Source organism: Archocentrus centrarchus, chromosome 13, assembly GCF_007364275.1.
Source record: "Archocentrus centrarchus isolate MPI-CPG fArcCen1 chromosome 13, fArcCen1, whole genome shotgun sequence".
Taxonomy (NCBI): domain Eukaryota; kingdom Metazoa; phylum Chordata; class Actinopteri; order Cichliformes; family Cichlidae; genus Archocentrus; species Archocentrus centrarchus.
In genome coordinates, this window is record NC_044358.1 from 16,338,978 (window position 1) to 16,346,094 (window position 7,117).

The following is a 7,117-nucleotide window of genomic DNA, read 5'->3' on the forward strand; positions in this document are numbered from 1 at the left end:
TATTTAGGCCATCGAACCCACACCCCAGTCCAAAAACCTCTGGAGATCCAACTAAAGTTTAATAAATTTATGTTACATGACAGGAGATTTGAGTAACTGCTCGCCCAGAAAAAAAAAAGGAAGCAGTGCAATAAATGCATCCATCAGTGAAATGTGGGCTAATGCTGAATCCTCCCCTGCTGTCACCACAGGCATTTCAGAAATGCAGACTGCTTGCATGGAGCTCAGCTAAACAAAATGCTCTGCTTTCTCATCACTGGCACAAGGCTATTAAAACCAGTGCCGCCTGCACTCAATTTAGATGCTGATTGAATTGGACATCCAATACATTGACGGGACATTCAATACCGCTGGAGCAATTTGGCAGGTGAGGCTACGGGTACAGATCCACAGCAACAGTTCAGACTGCTGATGCTGTGCAGGTGTCACAACCAGCCACAATCAATGCCAATCACCTTCAGCCATAGTAAGGAAAAAAAACATCCAGCTGAAGGCAAAGTAATCACAGAAATACTTTTGCAAGGATGTACAAGTTCAAGATATTAGAATGACATGTTTTGGATGTTTAATAAAACCGAGGTGGCTCCAGGTAGCCCCCGATGTGTCCCACCCGCCCCCCCCACTGGGTTTAGATTCACTTGCACCCCATTTAATTTGTGTCTTAACTTTTGCCAGTAAAACAGGTGATGCTGTCACCACAAGGTTTCACAGCGGGGGCGGTGTTAGGTAATGAGCTGTGCCTTGTCATCAACAAAAAAAAAAACTCATTTAAATTGGAGAATGGCTTCCCCAAACTGGGTTTGGAAGGTGATTGCAAAGAAAATTAGTTTTTTAAAATGCCATTTTGGGTTACTACAGCTGGGATGGATAAATTCTCATTTCTTTGTTCTGTATTTGGGTTGCTAACACCACAAGATGTGGCAAAAGTCAGTCCTCAACACGCTTTCAAGGCAAAGGAAACCATCACGTCTGTCCAGCTAAATCAAAGCGCCGCTGCCCAGAATAGCTTTAAATAAAGGTCAGTTAATAATTGACGACACTTGCTTTATTATGGCAATTCTGAATAGACCACAGAGTGGTGCATCATTCAACGTGATGTAGCTGTGAAGATTAAGTCCCCCCATCACTTTGCATTAACACAAAAGACATTTATTCAGCCAAAACATTACTGATCACACAGAAAGCTAATTTCACTTAAAGACGTTGTGCACGCTTACGTAGCTCTGCGGGGCAGAGTTAAATTATTAGGTAGCAGTAACACGACTTCCTGACTGGGGCTGATATGTAAAAGTAAGGGCTGGCATTCAGCAACATGTGCAGCATAATATGAAAATGCTCAACAACTCCAAGACAATCACTACAAATAGCTACAAAGCCAAGATGCCTTCTTGTCTTACACCAATTATCATCCACACACAGGATGAGCATTACCCACAATTCCAGCTGTTGAATCAACAACTTCGAACAAAGCTGCTGGTCTATAAATACAAACTGCTCACACACCATGTTGAGGCTAATGCTGCAGCATTCGGTCCAGCGACCAAATTGACATTAACACTAAAGAGAGCCTCCATCACCACGAGGGTTTAAGGGTTTCTCTTATTTTGTTGAAGGTCTCCTCAATCACGCCAACCCCCTCCTCATCCCTGCTCCTCTGTGATCCATTGTACCGAAGTGGAGCACGATGCACAACTGATATCTAAAGAGAAAAAAAAAATGCAACTGTTACGCAAGACATGAAAGCAGCAACCCCAGCCTGGGTAGAGATCATTAGTGGAGGATCCAGAGGTCTCCAGCAGAGAGTTGCCTCTCGAGGGTCGACTTCAAAGACGCTGGTATAGAGAGAGAAATAATTCAGAGTGCAGCGCAAAAGCTGGAATTGATTGGTTGGGACTGAACCTATACAGCATAGGTAGTTCCCCAATATTAGTTATTAGAAGATGGTGGTAGTATCTTAAAGTGGCGTGGTCCGCACTTAACCAAGCTCTGACCATCGCTGTGCCCATAAAATTTTAAATGTAAGTGGTGGTTAAATGAATAACTGGCTTCATTTGGTTTATCCATTTTTTTTCTTCCCATAAATAGGTCTGTTTCATTATAAAAGATAAAAATACAGATGAAAATAATGGCAATAAAGTGGCTGAAGCATGCAAATTATTCTCATAAGTGTGTGAATCAGTTCAAATCTGTCTTCCTCTTAACTACAATCATTTAAAACACCAGATGGACTTCTGCAAAATCTTCACCTTTCTGCCACATTTCAGAACACATTAACCTTGGTGAGAGGCCATATTTTGACTTGCACATCACCAAATAAATGCTTACTGAGGACGCTTTAAAAGCACATCGTTGATAACCAGTTGTTTTTTGTACGCTGCTGAAAATGCGTTCTATGCAGATTAAAACCAGGGCGAGCAGAAAGGGCTCTGAAGAGTTATTTTTTTGTGACCAAGGGTGTGCTGAAGTTCGCCCAAGTCCCATCACCCCACAGTGACTCACAGCCTCAGCATTTTTGTGCACTTAGTATCTATTATTCATCCTGAGCTACAAGACTGTATCAGCCACGTGAAGCTGATGATCATCACCATGTGCATTTTTGACAGCCGGTCATACGCGTCACAGTTCACAGCTCAGAAATAGAAGGAACAAAGCTTTTGTGCGATGTTTAAATACTCATTTATGACTTCTTTCCAAACCCAAAAGTCAAACATGCACTAAAAGCGCTACCAAATAATGTCCATTAGTCTGTATATACACAATAATACACCACTAACAAGGTAGATGTACTCAGGTCAGTCCTCAAACTCTTGTTTGCAGTGAGGCTCATCTGACACAGAAGCACGGTGTTATTCACGCCGTCTTTGAGAATGTTAATTTAGGTCTGTAATAATTTATGAGAAGCCCATGTTTTCATTGTGCTTCGAGGTCAAGCTTAGAATCACACAAAATGCCTCTGCAGCACTTTCTGCTATAAGCTGAAACTTAGAAAGCAAGAGAACCAAAGTGCTTTAACTTCCTAAGCTTAGCAGGACACAACACAAGTTTCTCTCACAGTACACACTGATGTGCAGCACGGCTGGAGGCGCTGTCCTCTGGAAAGCATCTGGGATGAAAATCTTGGCAAGCCATTTACATGCTTTTCCAGAAAATGCTAACTGTCAGCATATAGCCAGGAATATGTGGCAGCTTCCAGCCTTCTGCAATCTGCCTTAAATTAGAAAAATATGAAAGGCCTTTGAAAATGCATGTGATATGAAGACACAAGGTTCAAAGGTCGCTGGAGCTACAATGTTTAGCAGCAAAGTTCAGAATACAAATGCTACACTCCGACATGTACAATGTAGCTGATTGCAGCAAACAAACAGATACATTTAACTGTCCAAAGATGGCAGAAGGAAAAAGATGAGGCAGCATATTGATTATATTCTCTAATGGAGACCGATGTCCTGTCAGGAGGAACACGGGAATGCCGAGCTCCGCTCTGGAACCCAGTATTACATGGATGTAAACAGAAGTGGATTAGAAAGCATGGCTGTCCTTCATCAATCTACATCATCATCAATCACTTCATCAATCTGTGCTAAATATATTACGATCATCTGAAAACAAAAGAAAAAAAGGATAACCTCACTCATGCATATGGGCACAATATGAAGTATGTACTGGGCTGTTGTAAAAATCTGTTGGTCCGTACAGTATCACAGCACATAATTCTCACAATAAAAATCTGGCAACCAGACAACATTTATCAGGAGACTCTGGACAGGAAAGTCTGCAGCTGCAACATCAATGTTACACAATAGTGTTACAAAAAGTGTGATTCAACTTCTGCCTTAAACCCCAGAGCATTAAACGTGCAATTATGTAAAACTGAAGAGGAGCAAAGTCTCACATTTGACAAGCTTGTTGGTTTCACCATTTGATTCTTATTCACAAATCAATCAACCAAATGCTGATCAGTGGTTCCACCATGAAAACATTTGGGGAGTTTGGACTCGGCAAAAGCAGGTAAGACATTCTCCTCGCGCAGGAGTTTGTTCAGATGTTTTAGAGTCCTTACAGGCAGCGTGCAGTAGGAGCACAGAGGTATTTGTTTCATTGCTAAAAACCCAGCAAGCAGAGTAATGGCCGTTAGTAATATTTTCCTGTGTGTGCATGGCACAGAGGCTTTAGCTCAACTCAATACTCTCATTGTAATACCTACAATCAGCGGCTTAAAATAAGGTTCCTTTTGGAAAAGATTTCCAGCTTTGTGGTCGTGGCCTAAGTTCTGTAATTAATATTTCCACAACACGCTTCCTCCTCTTACTCGCTGATTCTTTAAACACATTGTTTGAACAGCCAACACTTTCCAGCTGCCGGTGCAGAAGTTACAATTCAGCCCATTGTTGTGCAGAACTTAGCACTAAGTTTGAATTTCAGCGAGCGGTTTGTGTTAGTCTTACCACACTCATCTCTGTATGTTCTTCACTTGGCACTGAGCAAAACAACTAGACTGTCTTCAGTATTTACTTTGCACCAATTTGCAAATGAATGAAGAGTTATGTGCAAGTGGGATGGAAATGAATAATTCAAAAAGAGCACTTATTATGCGCATCTCCAGAAATCAGCTATGCTCGGTAGTACATTTCTGTACACGCATAAAGAACAAAGTCATGGATTGTACCAAAAGCCAACAAATTTCCATACGACTGTGTAGGCGTTCTTTCGTGAGTAGAGTTACTGGACCGCTTCATGTCGGTCTAACGTTTGAGATCTTTGAGATGCAGAGTTAACGACTGTTGACGCAAGCCAGAGGAGAGGAACACTAGTTGCTCCAACCGCAGATATAACAGCAGAGAGAGGGTGAGGTCTTTGTGCAGGCATGTCACACATCCAGCTTGCACTCAGGTTACCACCTCAAGGGAAACCCTGAGGCCAACCTGCTGGATGCTCATAAAGATGGCTGTTTGATTTCCGTGGTTGTCTGCTGCACACAAAGCACTGAGGCCGTTTTCTGTAAACACTGCAAGAATACCTTCCAAACGCAGGTGGGCAAACCTGATCCTTTCTAAGCTTTTAGGTCCTTCACAAATAGCTACTTGCAGCAACAAGAATCTTTCAAGTTTCGAGACAACTCGAGAAATTATGGGAATTTTAACCAAAATTCCAGCCAACAGTTGAATACAGAGGCCGATTATCAACAGTGTTGTTTATCATCGTGTAACAGGAAGAAAAAAAAAATCTAAAGAACATAATTTGCATTGAAAACTAGAACTATGGTATTTAAATCAGGCTTTTACTTTTCAGCTCGGGCTTGTTTTATTGGAGGTCATACAGCTTTTTTTTTGAGACCGGAAAACTAGACGATCCATCCCCCCCCCCCCAACACTTGCTCCAGCTTGAAGGCTGCATCTGCGTGTGAGTCTTCAGCATGTATACGTTTACAAGCTGCTGCTGCAACTGTGAAATTAAGTGATCATCACGAACCCTGGATGTTCAAAGGTTCAACCGCACTTCATGTGGTGCAACAACTCGAGTTTGAACACGTCAGTGCAGACCGTCCTCTTACTGTGACTTCAGCCTCTAAAAAAAAAGTGGTTATTTACCATGTTGTGTGTTGTATCAGTTAAGATGTGACTGCTGGTCTCATCTTTACTGCTTCCATGACTTGCACTGGAGGCAGCGTCTTAGCTTGCAGTAAACAAGCTGCTTAAATAGAAGCTGCACCCCAGTATAACTGTAGGGGTGAGGTTTGTGTAGGAACCTTATATTTCCCCTGAACTGCAAAAACACACTAACTGCTAATGACATTATAGTATTAAAATTGTAGTAAATTTGTGCCATGCATATAAATAACGACCTACAGCCCCGGTATATTGTCTTTTTTTTTTTTTAACAGACCTACACATTCGCATCATAGTTGCCTCACAGTGACATGACAGGAAGTAACACTTCCAGCAGCAGACTGTGGCAGTGACGCTGCAACAAACGTGACATAAGGTCATTGGAGCACGCAAATAAGCCAGCGCTTTTCAGTTGAGTCACCTGCACACCATCCGTTTATTAAGATGTGGTCTAATTGCACCAGCAAACAGCGCTGGATCAGTGATGAGCTGCGAGTCTCTGCTTCATGCAACAATTCACCGCACTCAAGTCACACGCTTCTCATTTTCCAAACTGTCCGAATGACCACAAACAAAACCCCGCAGGGCGCTCAGGCGGACAGCCTGCCTGCTCTGCACGTCTTTGCAGAATTTGTCCGTGGTGCTGTGCTCTGCACTGGGCTCCAAATGCGAGCGTCTGGACATGCATGTTAACCCTGCTGCGTGTCTCCCATCGTTCAGGCACATGACTGTTCTCACCCCCCCTCCTACAAAACAACCGACGTGTGACTGAATTAATGGGCAGCAGCTGCACAACACTCTGTCTACAAAAAAACCGCATCTTGCCCGTCTCGTCCGCTGGACCGCACCGACAGCTTCAGTGCGGCAGCGTCTGTCACCTCTGATAAACTTGTATGATTGAGTGACGCGATCATGCGTGCAGACGGCGCTAGGACCACGCGGGAATATTATCGGCTACCGAGCCTATTTTTCCCTCTAATGATGAGGACGGCGTGCGGAGCCGGGTCTCCTTACCTGTGTCCGACTCGGTCATGATTTGCCCGCTTGCGCCCTAACATTGAGATCCCCATGTTTCAGACACCGGTGATGCCCCTCCATGTCTCAGAATCCAGCCGCTTCTCCAAAGTCTGCCTGTCCACGGACCATGCGTGTTATTTCCACACCGCTGAGAGGGGCGGAGCCCGCGGTCCTTGGAGACGGAGTACAAGTGGATCATGAGAATGCCACTTATGTCTTCCCAGAGCCAATCAGCGGTGTCTCTCCTCGACTCGCCGTTCAGTGACTTTGTCTAAATGCACGTTAAATGTTTTGGCTTCTAAAGATAAAATAAAAAATAAGACTATTTATTAAAAAAAAAATCCCAGCGCATTATTTAAATGCTCCTTGCTGCATCTGCTCTCCTGCGCACAGAGCTCTTTCCATCAGTGTGCGCAAATCCATGCGAGGTAAAACGTGATGGAGACTGAACTCAGTTTAAACAGCTAAAATTATTATAGTTTAGGCAACCACCA

General features: G+C 43.4%; 1 protein-coding gene across 1 annotated transcript in view; it reads right to left on the reverse strand.

Moving 5' to 3' along the window:
• LOC115791189 (TIAM Rac1 associated GEF 1) overlaps positions 1 to 6,786 on the reverse strand; it is a 38,580-nt gene extending 31,794 nt beyond the window's left edge. The window contains 1 exon segment of the mRNA XM_030745321.1: positions 6,621 to 6,786. The gene's annotated coding sequence lies outside the window, so the exon portion shown is untranslated.
• Positions 6,787 to 7,117: the final 331 nt, after the last annotated feature.